The following is a 17,034-nucleotide window of genomic DNA, read 5'->3' as shown; positions in this document are numbered from 1 at the left end:
TTATCAAGCCATTTGGTAGGGCTGAAGTACATTATAGATGCTTATCGGGGCTTGGGATGGGTTCACGAGGTCCGAAATCAAAGAAAAATGCAGGAATGCATAACTTTACATTTTGTACTTGACCTCCACCGTAAGCTACAGTGGCTGCCGTAGCCTACGGTGGCCCTTAAAGTGGCTACGGTGAGAAGGGACTGGCCTACGGTGAAAGAAAAGTTTCAGCGCCCACTGTAGCCTACGGTGGGAACCGTAAGCTACGGTGGTGCCCATATCAGCTTTCCATTTTAATACCAAAACTCTCATAACTTGTTCGTTTTGCATCCGTTTCACTTGAAACTTGTTTCTAATTGTCCGTAAAACATTTCTCTACATAAGTGACTAAAGATCCTTAACCTGGGTCTTTATTCTTTACGAATTTCATTATTGTTACATTACCTTTGCGCATTTATTCGACCCGTTTTATTTCAATAACTCACCTTCGTCTTAGAATTCTACCTTCGTCTAACAAGGTCAATACTTATCTTAATACTCTCATTCATTACACAACCTTACATGATTTCTCCACATTCATAAACATGAAAATTCTATATACATACTAAGAAGTGAATCGAAATCACTTACCTTTAGCGTCCATGTTCATTTTTCTTCCTCGTTGTTACCTCTTGACCCGTTAGCCATCCGTGTTTGAGTAAATCGCCAAGATTTCCATCCTTACATATCATTACACTCATTACACGGTTAGCATGTGTGGGCATACACACAAACAATCATTTTTCTTTTTCATGCATACATTACTTGACTTTAGTTAGTCAATTGCAACATATATAAAACATATACTAATAACCGCTTCATTCCAAATCTACATAACCTAATGATCATCATTCACAACACATCAATCATCTAATACATAGCACATTAACTTTGTATCTCAACATATGTGTCTAAGAGTCAATGCATGATGATCACACATTGTTGACTTTAAAAGTCAACTGCCCTATCCATGTACTTTCGAATTATGTACATAAATCCATCTTAAAACGGTAGACCATATTAATAACATTGTATGCATTTCATACTCATACTACATGACATACACATCTACAAGGCCACCTAGTTATATCTACATATCCACACACGATCCGTTCCGTCTACACTAGCATTCTCCTACTTAAGACCAATATCATTTGAGTTTACTCTCTGTTTTTTTTTAAATTTTCATACGTTCCATATCTACTCTTAAGTCGAAGTTGATACGATCAACAATCCATACATATTTATTACATCACTCAAGCGTATAGCACGAATTTCTAAAACTTAATTCTACCCAATCACACATTAACCACATTCATACATGGATTTTACCAAGAGTATGTTCCTCATGATATTTTTCTATCAAACATCTTACTCCTACATTCTTTACATACTCCGCTATTATTTGAAGACAAATTCGCATATTATTGTCGTTTGTATTTCCTTCGTCCGTCATCTACATTAAGCATTTTCTACATTCATTACTTCATATACTTTCCATGTCATCTCAAGTTACATTCATGCATTCATACTCACATTTCAATAACTTTCATTTCAATTGTACATCATCATCAACATCGGTCACGATAGGCCATATCATGCATGCCTTTCGTTCATAAGGGAATAGAATCACTCATCCTTCTTACTTACTTTCTCGCACTATCCGCTACTCGGAACATATTTTGTTAACAATTTCTTCGTTTTCATTAGCCATCTACTATATCATTCGAGATCATTATTAAAATTTATTCTTTGGTCATGTTCACTTCATTCTAGCATTTTAAATTTTTATACTTTCCTTTCTTTTCTTTCATGCTAGGTGTTAATGGTCCTTTATAACCACACCACCTCTCATCATAGGGTTGATAAACTCAACTAGAACTTCATTCACAACTTTCCAATCATATATGTTCTTACTTCGAAACATTTCGATATGACCCGGTTGACATTTAGAGGATCTCAATTATCATAGGTTGCATTTTCGGAAGCTTAACGAAACTATTGGATTTGCCTTAAGAAATATTCTACAACATGGTTTAGGAAATATGTTAATATGCTTAACATATTTCAATGACTTTCATTCTCTTACTTATTACACATTCGTTAATTTCACACACTTTTCACTTCGTTACATGTTACTTCATGTCATCATGCTTACATCTTATTGACCTTTGTCCTTTTAATTATGGTTATTATGCTTTTATTTCATAATTCGGGTGTTAATGGCCACTTCATGGTCACACCGCATACCTTTCATCATCCTCGGTGTTAATGACCACTTCGTGACCACACCGCATACCATTCATCATCCTCGGTGTTAACGGCCACTTCATGACCACGCCGCATACCATTCATCATTCTCGGTGTTAACGGCCATTTCGTGACCACACCGCATACCATTCATTATTCTCGGTGTTAACGGTCACATAGTGACCACACCACATACCTTTCGTCATCATAGGGCATCATCTTTACCATCATCATTGGTATTATCATTAGTTGTTAAGATATGCATGCTTTCCTATTATGAGAATTTAAAATTTCTTAAGGTTCCCTTTTACATTCGTGTACCATACTTTTCATTGATTCGTAATCATGCACCAAATTTAGTCCAAATGATCCCTTTCTATATTATACTACTTCCTAGAAGTTTATTGAGACCTTTAGACGCGCTTTATGGCATTCAGAGCTCGGAATACATCAAACAAGACAAACAAAATAAATCAGGAAAATAAGTCCAGGGAGTGGCGTCGGCGACGGCCCTCCCTGGCGTCGGCGACGCATGCTCAAAGTGGCGTCGGGCCACAAGACGCGTAGACAGCGTATTTGGGCGTCGAGTTTTTCTGAATCACCCATGGGGCGTCGGCGACGGCCCAACTGGGCCTCGGCGACGCTAAGCCGTCAGCCAAAACGCTGCTGTGCTTGATTTTTTTTACCCATTCCGACCCGTTCCCGAGTACCGTAACACCCGAACTTTCCCCGGGGCTTCCACAATTACCATTTCCAGGCATACCCATACCAAAACTCCACATCCCTTCCCTTAACCATTTCTGATAAAATGAAACTTAGAAATCATAATACTAAATTCGTACCTTAACCACGTCTTGGAGCGAACACACACCATATCTTGAGCTTTCGGTTTGAGTCTGAGCACCCTATCCCGTGCCCGAATCCCTCAAACCTCGGCTCTGATACCAACTTGTAACGCCCACTTTTTCACATTCGAAAATAATAGTAACCACATACTAATTTTTAACAAAAAATGGGCATGACCCGTTCGTACTATATGCAATTCCCTGCTTTTAACAATCACCATTCAAACTAAAATTCTATGACACGTTTCAAAAGACATATAAGTTGTAACCATACAAGATTCCATCAAAAGTGTTTTGTCCGAACTACCAAAAATAAGATTTAAAATCCTAATTTACTTACGAAACATCTTAGACATAAACTTAACATTTACATTATGAAAGTGTTTTGACCCATTTACAAAGACGACTAAACCGGAAGCGCATAAAGGGCGATGTGGTGTGTTCGATCCAAGCTCGCCATTATCAAGAGTGAGATTCACCTACATCCATAACACAAACTTACAAGTTAGTTCGGTTAAAAACATATTACTAATACAATTTGCTTTTCTTCATTATTTGACCCGTTACGGGGTCATTATATTTTTACATCTTTTCATTCAAATTTCTCATATGACAATTCCGTTTAATGGATATAGCACCATCTTAGTTTCCATCATCATAAATCATTTTATTTTGTCCGACCCGTTCTCACGGATCATACTTATTCTTACTTTTCAATTTTCCTTGCTTCACTAGTTCGACTTACAAAAAGTCATCGCTAGTTGTCTTAACTTCATAACATATTCATCTTACTTGACCCGTAGTTACATCACCATGAACACCTCATTCTCATATTTTAGACCCATTTATGCGGGTCGTCAATAGACTTTTCCCTTTTTCTACTAACAATTCGCATTAAGACATTTTACTATAAATTTCCGCATAAAACATCGAACAATTATTTACAAGAGAACTAACACAAAATCTACATTCTTCATGAGCGAAGTTCATATGAACTTACCTTTGTTTTGCGTTGCTTGCGAACCGGTTAGGCTTGTACCTTCCTCCTTCACGCCTACAATTTCGCATTCAACTTTCTTTCAATTTCATATCTTTAATTCATATTTACATTAGCATAGTAAGCTAACAACTCATCATTTCACATATTCATATCAATTACCATCATATGTGCACAAATCATCTTTACCACATAAACAAACAATACTTAGGCATTTCATCAAACACGTGGTGTGCGTAACACTAGCACTACATAAAGTACAACTTATCTCATGCATAATCTTCAACTAATTCATATCAAGTTCATCAATTTCTAACTAATTTCATATGACATTCATTCATCATCAAACCTTATTTAACAATCACTTGTTGTAAGTAATTTCATACATAATTATCACCTTAATTTGCACATGATTCATCACTACATTTCATAATGTTCCTATTTCAAGTGAGTTTTCACTTTTAACCATCAATTAGGCCAAATTCAAACATATTATAACATCTACACATTCATATCAACTAATGTTCATGTTTAATTTTACAATACATTCACGGATTACACATAACCCACTTAATCAAACATCACCAAAACACAAATTTCAACTTACTTGATGTCAAGAACACTTAGGTGATCTTAGTTCTTAACTCATGCATAAGATTTCAGCCCTATTGCCCTTCAATTTGATGATTTCTTGCTAGGTTTTGAGGAGAAGGGTTTCTCCCTGGTCTCTCTCTCGATCGTACCCCCACACACATACACTGACCTCTTTTTTTTATCAAATGGTTTTAATATATATGTTTTCATTTTCTGCCCTCTATCTTTTATAGCATGTCCAACCTCTCATTTCTCATACTAACTTGGTTATCTTTCTTTCGGTTAACTTTAATTATATAGATACGTCTTAAACTTGGTATTTATATCTTTAGGATTAGGTGTAAACGTGAACAAAATCCCAAGAGTGAACTGCGTGAACTGATCTGGGCCCTTGATTTTTATGATCTTGAGATTAAAGTGAGTGGCATGATGGTAATTATTTGGTTAATTTTTTCCATTTAATTATACAAAAAGGGTATATGTGTAATTTCAATCTTAAATTGATTGCATAAATCTCTCATAAATCAAGTAATCAATTATCCTTTTAAATTGATTGCATAAATCTCTCACAAATCAAATCAAGGATTAGGAAAGATGTAACTTAATTCAATTATTAAAATAATTATTTGTTTAAATGCGATGTACACATGTGTATTCTAATTTTGCTCTCTTTTTAATGCGATGTACACATGTGTATATCGTCTGTTTTTTTGTGATATCTCAGAATTTTTTTGGTATTGAATGTTGATGTACACCTGTGAATTACTGTACACATATGTACGATGCTGAGTATACATGTGTACTGTTCTATTTATATCCAAGTACACATGTCTATACCGTTGAAACATGAAGGTTACGTGGATCTTAAAAATCAAAATTTGAATTCTTGTGATGAAATCTGAAATAAAAATTAAAATTGAAATCTGATGATTTGTTGTTTGTTTTGATAATTATCTTATTAATAAATAAACATAATGTGGATAATGAATTTAAATTAGGAAAGATGTAACTTAATTCAATTATTAAAATAATGATTTAAATCTAATTTTTTATATAAGTACAATCCTACCCTTAACAACTAAAAAGGAAATCAAGGGTCTATATCTGTTCACGCAGTTCACTCTTGGGAGGTTGTTCACGCTGGAACCCTACCCTATATCTTTAACCTTGCTTATGGTATAAATCTTTATTTACCATTTTTTTAATCATCAAAGCATCAAAAATTATAATGTTATGTTATGACATACGAAATTTGGGGTTTTACAAGTCTACCCTCCTTAAAGAAGGTTTCGTCCCCGAAACCTAAATACATACTTTCTGACAGGTCTACGCGTATCCCTTTATAATTACATACCTCGAACTTCGACAACATGTTTTCATTCGATCATCCATCATGTTGAATCGGTCATTACTACTTTAAAACTTGTCTAATACACATAATAAATCAATCTTTCATGATTCAATGCTATCCTATTACGTTATTCCATGATCATCGTTTATTTATTCAAGCTGATTCCTTAAAACTTATCTGTCAAGTTAATCATTCTCGCGTACCTCTAACATTTACTTAGGGAAATGATTTTCATAATATACGTACTTGTTCATTCCTAGACATTTACATAAAATCATAAGTCATACATCATTTTGATAGTTGCCAACTATTTAGCTTCAACATACCTCCCATTCTTCTTGGGCCGATATCGAGCAAAATTTCTTTCATGGTGTTTGCTTGATAATTCTTTTCATACTTTTCTTGCGACACCTACGTGTGATCTCTACCCGAGACCAATATTTCTTTCATTGATGATTTATCATATCTACATGGTTAACTGTAATTTAATGCATACATTTATACTTGTCGGGTGTATACCAACTTGCTCTAACTTCTCTACCGACTACCCCTTGATTACAAGGGCCAACATAAGGCTTTAATCACGCTATCAATATGAGCGAGTAATCAATACTTACATTTGTGTATCTCATATTACACTCGAAGTGTCATACGCAACTATACTTGTCATCACATTCCATAGCTGTCGTACATACGTCATTCCTTCTAGCAATTGTAATGCTAAGGCAATTACCTAACAAGCTCTTACATACACTTAAATCGTTCCAAAAGATTTGCTAATGCATCCTAATTATAATCTCCATATAAGACACGTATGTACAGACTTATGTACATACTCACTCCTACTCATGATTACTTACAAGTTTCAGCTATTGAAATGTAATTAAAACTATACATGCTGGCCCACATACTTAATTCATTTCCCCGCATACTCACTTAAACACCCCATTCTTACTCACGCTTCATAAACGTTTTTTTTTTGTAACTTTCGGGTACGTTTCGAATCTTAAAAAAAATGAGTTCCATACTCGCCCGTAACTTATCAAGCCATTTGGTAGGGCTGAAGTACATTATAGATGCTTATCGGGGCTTGGGATGGGTTCACGAGGTCCGAAATCAAAGAAAAATGCAGGAATGCATAACTTTACATTTTGTACTTGACCTCCACCGTAAGCTACAGTGGCTGCCGTAGCCTACGGTGGCCCTTAAAGTGGCTACGGTGAGAAGGGACTGGCCTACGGTGAAAGAAAAGTTTCAGCGCCCACTGTAGCCTACGGTGGGAACCGTAAGCTACGGTGGTGCCCATATCAGCTTTCCATTTTAATACCAAAACTCTCATAACTTGTTCGTTTTGCATCCGTTTCACTTGAAACTTGTTTCTAATTGTCCGTAAAACATTTCTCTACATAAGTGACTAAAGATCCTTAACCTGGGTCTTTATTCTTTACGAATTTCATTATTGTTACATTACCTTTGCGCATTTATTCGACCCGTTTTATTTCAATAACTCACCTTCGTCTTAGAATTCTACCTTCGTCTAACAAGGTCAATACTTATCTTAATACTCTCATTCATTACACAACCTTACATGATTTCTCCACATTCATAAACATGAAAATTCTATATACATACTAAGAAGTGAATCGAAATCACTTACCTTTAGCGTCCATGTTCATTTTTCTTCCTCGTTGTTACCTCTTGACCCGTTAGCCATCCGTGTTTGAGTAAATCGCCAAGATTTCCATCCTTACATATCATTACACTCATTACACGGTTAGCATGTGTGGGCATACACACAAACAATCATTTTTCTTTTTCATGCATACATTACTTGACTTTAGTTAGTCAATTGCAACATATATAAAACATATACTAATAACCGCTTCATTCCAAATCTACATAACCTAATGATCATCATTCACAACACATCAATCATCTAATACATAGCACATTAACTTTGTATCTCAACATATGTGTCTAAGAGTCAATGCATGATGATCACACATTGTTGACTTTAAAAGTCAACTGCCCTATCCATGTACTTTCGAATTATGTACATAAATCCATCTTAAAACGGTAGACCATATTAATAACATTGTATGCATTTCATACTCATACTACATGACATACACATCTACAAGGCCACCTAGTTATATCTACATATCCACACACGATCCGTTCCGTCTACACTAGCATTCTCCTACTTAAGACCAATATCATTTGAGTTTACTCTCTGTTTTTTTTTTTAAATTTTCATACGTTCCATATCTACTCTTAAGTCGAAGTTGATACGATCAACAATCCATACATATTTATTACATCACTCAAGCGTATAGCACGGATTTCTAAAACTTAATTCTACCCAATCACACATTAACCACATTCATACATGGATTTTACCAAGAGTATGTTCCTCATGATATTTTTCTATCAAACATCTTACTCCTACATTCTTTACATACTCCGCTATTATTTGAAGACAAATTCGCATATTATTGTCGTTTGTATTTCCTTCGTCCGTCATCTACATTAAGCATTTTCTACATTCATTACTTCATATACTTTCCATGTCATCTCAAGTTACATTCATGCATTCATACTCACATTTCAATAACTTTCATTTCAATTGTACATCATCATCAACATCGGTCACGATAGGCCATATCATGCATGCCTTTCGTTCATAAGGGAATAGAATCACTCATCCTTCTTACTTACTTTCTCGCACTATCCGCTACTCGGAACATATTTTGTTAACAATTTCTTCGTTTTCATTAGCCATCTACTATATCATTCGAGATCATTATTAAAATTTATTCTTTGGTCATGTTCACTTCATTCTAGCATTTTAAATTTTTATACTTTCCTTTCTTTTCTTTCATGCTAGGTGTTAATGGTCCTTTATAACCACACCACCTCTCATCATAGGGTTGATAAACTCAACTAGAACTTCATTCACAACTTTCCAATCATATATGTTCTTACTTCGAAACATTTCGATATGACCCGGTTGACATTTAGAGGATCTCAATTATCATAGGTTGCATTTTCGGAAGCTTAACGAAACTATTGGATTTGCCTTAAGAAATATTCTACAACATGGTTTAGGAAATATGTTAATATGCTTAACATATTTCAATGACTTTCATTCTCTTACTTATTACACATTCGTTAATTTCACACACTTTTCACTTCGTTACATGTTACTTCATGTCATCATGCTTACATCTTATTGACCTTTGTCCTTTTAATTATGGTTATTATGCTTTTATTTCATAATTCGGGTGTTAATGGCCACTTCATGGTCACACCGCATACCTTTCATCATCCTCGGTGTTAACGACCACTTCGTGACCACACCGCATACCATTCATCATCCTCGGTGTTAACGGCCACTTCATGACCACGCCGCATACCATTCATCATTCTCGGTGTTAACGGCCATTTCGTGACCACACCGCATACCATTCATTATTCTCGGTGTTAACGGTCACATAGTGACCACACCACATACCTTTCGTCATCATAGGGCATCATCTTTACCATCATCATTGGTATTATCATTAGTTGTTAAGATATGCATGCTTTCCTATTATGAGAATTTAAAATTTCTTAAGGTTCCCTTTTACATTCGTGTACCATACTTTTCATTGATTCGTAATCATGCACCAAATTTAGTCCAAATGATCCCTTTCTATATTATACTACTTCCTAGAAGTTTATTGAGACCTTTAGACGCGCTTTATGGCATTCAGAGCTCGGAATACATCAAACAAGACAAACAAAATAAATCAGGAAAATAAGTCCAGGGAGTGGCGTCGGCGACGGCCCTCCCTGGCGTCGGCGACGCATGCTCAAAGTGGCGTCGGGCCACAAGACGCGTAGACAGCGTATTTGGGCGTCGAGTTTTTCTGAATCACCCATGGGGCGTCGGCGACGGCCCAACTGGGCCTCGGCGACGCTAAGCCGTCAGCCAAAACGCTGCTGTGCTTGATTTTTTTTACCCATTCCGACCCGTTCCCGAGTACCGTAACACCCGAACTTTCCCCGGGGCTTCCACAATTACCATTTCCAGGCATACCCATACCAAAACTCCACATCCCTTCCCTTAACCATTTCTGATAAAATGAAACTTAGAAATCATAATACTAAATTCGTACCTTAACCACGTCTTGGAGCGAACACACACCATATCTTGAGCTTTCGGTTTGAGTCTGAGCACCCTATCCCGTGCCCGAATCCCTCAAACCTCGGCTCTGATACCAACTTGTAACGCCCACTTTTTCACATTCGAAAATAATAGTAACCACATACTAATTTTTAACAAAAAATGGGCATGACCCGTTCGTACTATATGCAATTCCCTGCTTTTAACAATCACCATTCAAACTAAAATTCTATGACACGTTTCAAAAGACATATAAGTTGTAACCATACAAGATTCCATCAAAAGTGTTTTGTCCGAACTACCAAAAATAAGATTTAAAATCCTAATTTACTTACGAAACATCTTAGACATAAACTTAACATTTACATTATGAAAGTGTTTTGACCCATTTACAAAGACGACTAAACCGGAAGCGCATAAAGGGCGATGTGGTGTGTTCGATCCAAGCTCGCCATTATCAAGAGTGAGATTCACCTACATCCATAACACAAACTTACAAGTTAGTTCGGTTAAAAACATATTACTAATACAATTTGCTTTTCTTCATTATTTGACCCGTTACGGGGTCATTATATTTTTACATCTTTTCATTCAAATTTCTCATATGACAATTCCGTTTAATGGATATAGCACCATCTTAGTTTCCATCATCATAAATCATTTTATTTTGTCCGACCCGTTCTCACGGATCATACTTATTCTTACTTTTCAATTTTCCTTGCTTCACTAGTTCGACTTACAAAAAGTCATCGCTAGTTGTCTTAACTTCATAACATATTCATCTTACTTGACCCGTAGTTACATCACCATGAACACCTCATTCTCATATTTTAGACCCATTTATGCGGGTCGTCAATAGACTTTTCCCTTTTTCTACTAACAATTCGCATTAAGACATTTTACTATAAATTTCCGCATAAAACATCGAACAATTATTTACAAGAGAACTAACACAAAATCTACATTCTTCATGAGCGAAGTTCATATGAACTTACCTTTGTTTTGCGTTGCTTGCGAACCGGTTAGGCTTGTACCTTCCTCCTTCACGCCTACAATTTCGCATTCAACTTTCTTTCAATTTCATATCTTTAATTCATATTTACATTAGCATAGTAAGCTAACAACTCATCATTTCACATATTCATATCAATTACCATCATATGTGCACAAATCATCTTTACCACATAAACAAACAATACTTAGGCATTTCATCAAACACGTGGTGTGCGTAACACTAGCACTACATAAAGTACAACTATCTCATGCATAATCTTCAACTAATTCATATCAAGTTCATCAATTTCTAACTAATTTCATATGACATTCATTCATCATCAAACCTTATTTAACAATCACTTGTTGTAAGTAATTTCATACATAATTATCACCTTAATTTGCACATGATTCATCACTAAATTTCATAATGTTCCTATTTCAAGTGAGTTTTCACTTTTAACCATCAATTAGGCCAAATTCAAACATATTATAACATCTACACATTCATATCAACTAATGTTCATGTTTAATTTTACAATACATTCACGGATTACACATAACCCACTTAATCAAACATCACCAAAACACAAATTTCAACTTACTTGATGTCAAGAACACTTAGGTGATCTTAGTTCTTAACTCATGCATAAGATTTCAGCCCTATTGCCCTTCAATTTGATGATTTCTTGCTAGGTTTTGAGGAGAAGGGTTTCTCCCTGGTCTCTCTCTCGATCGCACCTCCACACACATACACTGACCTCTTTTTTTTTATCAAATGGTTTTAATATATATATTTTCATTTTTAGCCCTCTATCTTTTATAGCATGTCCAACCTCTCATTTCTCATACTAACTTGGTTATCTTTCTTTCGGTTAACTTTAATTATATAGATACGTCTTAAACTTAGTATTTATATCTTTAACCTTGCTTATGGTATAAATCTTTATTTACCATTTTTTTTTATCATCAAAGCATCAAAAATTATAATGTTATGTTATGACATACGAAATTTGGGGTTTTATAATTTTAGTAACTCCAATCGATTAGGCGTATTGTGCCGGTTCTTTTGAGTAATATATCTGGAAATGCCCCTAGAACCATATAAGAAGTTTTCTCCTCGTACGGCTCGATAGGCACTTGAACCCGCTTGGATCACATCTAGACAAATAGAAGCAGGTCGACGAGCAATGACACGAAATGCACGTCGGAAGGTAATCAAAAAAGAAAGAAGAGGCGTTCTATTTTATTTCAAATAAATATTACAATAATAGCTCATTTAGACTCCAGTCGGCGACTGGTTTAAGCGAGCCAATCTCGAGTAGTTTACGAGTGTCTTGACTTGTTTACACTCAAACGTGTTATATATTAATTGCTTTTGTTTCATGTAAACTTTATTGACAATAAAGTAAAATTTGTTTCATAATCATACACGTAACACGTTCAATACAAAATGAATTAAAGTACAGAATCACATAGTTAGTGTAACTTGTGATTTATAGATATGGTTGAGAGACGTTGTGACTTGTGAGGCAAGCATGTGTTTAGGTAACCACGTATTACACTTAAAATAACATATATAAATATAAATTATCATAATTTTGTGTTTACAATTTGGGATATTGGATTTAAATGACCTTAACTTTCATCAATTAAGCTGATAACACTTTCAATTCTCGATTTGTATCACAACACTCCCAACTTTCAACTTATTTGTCGATAACACTCCAAAACTAACCCAACACTAACTCAGTTTGATGACATCAGCTACCACATCACCAAACTAGTGTCACATCAGCTGCCACGTCATCGAAAAAGTCACTTCAGCTCCCACGTCATTAATAAAGCCAAGTCAGATGACACCTCGGCTGCCACATTCTTAAAAAAATCCACGTCAGATGCCATGTCAACACACAAGTGCCACATCAGCAAAAGAACTTAGGCTAGGGTTCATTTAGTTTCGGAGTGCTATCGGACAATAAGTTGAAAGTTGTAAGTGGTGTGGTACAAATCGAAAGTTGAGAGTGCTATCAGTCAATTGATGAAAGAAATGGTTATTTAAATCTGATATCCCTTACAATTTTGATATCAAACTGATCTATTTAAAATTTCATATCATACTAATTTACGCTGCGAATGAATTGAAATTTTTTTTTATATACTACATCTCTTTGGACTAGTAATTTTTTTTTTTTAAATTTATTATCATATCAAGTTGTATAATTTCATATCGTACTGATTTTTGCTGCGAATGAATTGTACTTTTTTATTTACTACATCTCTTTGGACGAGTAATTTTTTTTTCAAAAATATTATCATATCAAGTTGTATTAAGGTATATAAATAAGTTATACTGGTTTGCATTGTTAATTAAACTGCCCATCAGAGCCATCGTTAGCCATTGGTCGTTAAGGCGTATTCTCAAAATACCTATATCTACTGCTGTGGCAATAGGAGCGTGATTTGGTAATACGCCAAATATGATTTTGTTTCTATGGTTTCTTTAGGCTCTAAGAAAGAGTAAACAGTGAAATAATTTTGGGTCAAAACAAGTTTAGCTGGTGACGTGTGCTATATCGTTTCTAAAAAAAAGGGCTAACTCATACACCCACTTTATCATACTCCTGAATCTACATGTTTTGTCTACCGTGGAACTGGAACCCTCATACCTTTGAAAGAGACGCTTTTCGAACAAATTGGCGGCCCTTTGATGCATTCTCATATTGGTATGTCACAAGTGAAATTCACTTAAGCTTATGAAACATTATCATACAACTAAAAATAGTGGAAAGTAGTAACATTTATCGTTAAAAAAAAGTGTATTTTTTACCTGCACCAACATCGAGTCTAACAAAACAGGGCTCAATCGGGTCAACCTGCACTAACATCAAGTCTACCAAAACAAGGATCAATCGGGTCACGTTTTATTAAATTATTAATTTGGTTAAAGTAAAATAGTTGTGGGCTGAAAAATAATATTTTTAGAAAAATAAGTATCAGGTTGTTAGAACTCTAACCACTAAGCCAAAGTTTCCATTTTCTTATTTTCAGCCACAAGTTTGAAATGCTATAAAAAAAGTACTTGAATCTTACTTATCTTTGATTTTAAACACATTCGGTATTATGAATTTAGGGGTGAGTATGGGTTGACTATGGCAAAAACCAAACTTATAAGACCATGAGTAGTGGATGGTGGGTGTGGGTGTGGACTGGCCGCCATGCCATATCGAAAGAAACCTGCCACATTGATCCACGCCCTCCCCTTCCCCCTTTCAATTCTGGTTACAACCACGCCTTCCCCTTCACGCCCACCAGCACAGTGTTCTCGCACCCTATTACGTAAGCTAGCTATCATATCAGATTTCCACTTGTATTTCAAACACACTTGTTTTCTCTCGAACGTTACGTCCAAAAAGATCTTACAGATTTTGTTGCTTCAGAAGTCTTGTATCGCAGCAACAGCAACAAAATAAATCCAACCATGGTTCTTTGAATCGATACCAACAACAAATTAAATGATGAATTCCAGCATTAGTTGCAGTGACCAGTGGTTGTCGATAACGCTTGTCGGATCGATGGCGAAACAGTCACTATGTGACGTCGATCTAATAAAAATCCCTTTCTTGTTACTACCATTTGTTGGTATCATCGTCATCGGAAACCCAGGACCATTCGGAACGGACGGTGTTGTGACCGCACACACAATTGTTTTCAAACAACCCACAATAATCACAGTGCATCATCATGAATCGAACAAAACTAACTTGTGAATGATAATGAAAACTAACCGAATACAAACTTGTAACGAACTTGCACTTGAATAACAATAACTTGTAATTACACTGTTGAAACAATGGTTAACACAAAGGATAACCAAGAGGGTCGTTTCACTTATGGGGTTCAACCTCTTCTCTTGCTCGTATCAAAGGCCTGAGATCTGCAAAACAGTAAACACCGTTAGTCTCGTTAAGAGGGGAAAAGGGGGTTTTCCCTCTTAACCAGACTCCGGCGTGAGAATAAGTACTGCTCTGAGATGAATAAAACAGTGTGTGTATAGAGTGAGTAAAGAGAGCCAAGATCCTTAACCTGAATGATGAAGGGTCCTATTTATAGCCGGATGGTGAAGAAGGAGGAAGCAGCTGTGCCAGCTGTGGGTGTGCGCCAGTCGTCCGACCAAGGGGAATATCCTCTTGGTCTGCTCTGTCGCGAAGGGTGTAGTGGTACACGTGGCGTCCTTCTATTTGCTTACGCTGGATACCTCGTACTGGTTGCGTCAGACTTGCTCCCTGGATCGTCGCAGGCTTATGTGGCCTTCTCTTAATGGTGACACGTGTTGTCCTTTATGTTGGGCAAAGCATCTTTGATGCCAGCTATGAACCGCCTAGATGTCTTCTGGAAGCTTCTAGAAGGTCCTGGTGACATGGGTGCCTTGTGTGCACAAAAAGTGGTGTGGTCCCTGCCATGTAGGCAGGGAATTGGGACCATACCTCTTCAAGTCCCCCCAGTCCAGTGTGCCTTCTAGTTGAGTTGATCGTCTAGGAGGGATTCTGGACTTATGAGAGTTGTGGCTTCTATGCATCGCGTTGAAGTTGGTGAATATAAAGTGAGCCAAGTGGACGCGTGCCGTCTGGTTATTGGCTCTCTGCAAAAGTGAGCCAAATGGACGCATGCCGCATGGGTTTTGGCCCTTTGAAAAAAGTGAGCCAAATGGACGCATGGGTTTTGGCCCTTTGAAAAAAGTGAGCCAAATGGACGCATGCCGCATGGGTTTTGGCCCTTTGAAAAAAGTGAGCCAAATGGACGCATGCCGCATGGGTTTTGGCCCTTTGAAAAAAGTGAGCCAAATGGACGCATGCCGCATGGGTTTTGGCCTTTTGAAAAAAGTGAGCCAAATGGACGCATGCCGCATGGGTTTTGGCCCTTTGAAAAAAGTGAGCCAAATGGACGCATGCCGCATGGGTTTTGGCCCTTTGAAAAAAGTGAGCCAAATGGACGCATGCCGCATGGGTTTTGGCCCTTTGAAAAAAGTGAGCCAAATGGACGCATGCCGCATGGGTTTTGGCCCTTTGAAAAAAGTGAGCCAAATGGACGCATGCCGCATGGGTTTTGGCCTTTTGAAAAAAGTGAGCCAAATGGACGCATGCCGCATGGGTTTTGGCCCTTTGAAAAAAGTGAGCCAAATGGACGCATGCCGCATGGGTTTTGGCCCTTTGAAAAAAGTGAGCCAAATGGACGCATGCCGCATGGGTTTTGGCTCTCTTGTGCTTTATTCTGTTGGAAGTTTGGTGGTTATGGGGAAGCGTTTGGTGTGACCGTCTGACGTCCCTGTCTTTTCGGAGGCGAACAGTTGCTTTTGCAGTGACTTTCTGTCACGTCAGCAGACCCTGTCGCCCATGCTTCCCGAAAAATGAGCCGACGTCTTCTCTCTCCTGTGACGTGTCAGTCATCTATTGGGCGCTTTTTCTGTTCCCTGACGGTCCACTACCCATCGCATTAAATGCGATGGGTATAAATATGGGGCGGTTATCTCTTTCTTCCTTCACTTTCAAATTCTAAGTGTAATTTCTCTCTACCTTCTTCCCCTTTGTTCTATCTTTCACCTTTTTTCAAGTCGTCTTCTTCTTGATTTTTATCATGGCTGATAAGAATTCTACTCAAAAGAAAAGGAAACATAAGAGTAGAGCGCCTCCTGGTCCTGACCAGGCCCTGATTAACTGGAAAGAGGATGAATTCCAGAACCTCGTTAGAGGACATAACTTTCGACCTGAGTGGGGGGCTCGATATCCTCCGTCTGGATCTACTGCACTGG

At 36.9% G+C, this 17,034-nt stretch overlaps 2 long non-coding RNA genes across 2 annotated transcripts; both read right to left on the bottom strand.

The window, feature by feature from the left end:
* Positions 1-3,366: 3,366 nt before the first annotated feature.
* Positions 3,367-4,928, bottom strand: LOC110936978. The gene is made up of 3 exons (XR_002590485.2): positions 4,727-4,928; positions 4,123-4,176; positions 3,367-3,601 (listed from the first exon to the last, which is right to left on the bottom strand). It is a non-coding gene; the product is annotated as an uncharacterized LOC110936978 (long non-coding RNA).
* A 5,543-nt stretch (positions 4,929-10,471) lies between these two features.
* Positions 10,472-11,983, bottom strand: LOC110936977. Its single transcript, XR_002590484.2, has 3 exons — positions 11,831-11,983; positions 11,228-11,281; positions 10,472-10,706 (listed from the first exon to the last, which is right to left on the bottom strand). It is a non-coding gene; the product is annotated as an uncharacterized LOC110936977 (long non-coding RNA).
* Positions 11,984-17,034: the final 5,051 nt, after the last annotated feature.

Source organism: Helianthus annuus, chromosome 4 (assembly GCF_002127325.2).
Source record: "Helianthus annuus cultivar XRQ/B chromosome 4, HanXRQr2.0-SUNRISE, whole genome shotgun sequence".
Lineage (NCBI taxonomy): Eukaryota > Viridiplantae > Streptophyta > Magnoliopsida > Asterales > Asteraceae > Helianthus > Helianthus annuus.
Note: the sequence above shows the minus strand (reverse complement) of the source record. Positions and strands in the feature narration are given on the sequence as shown.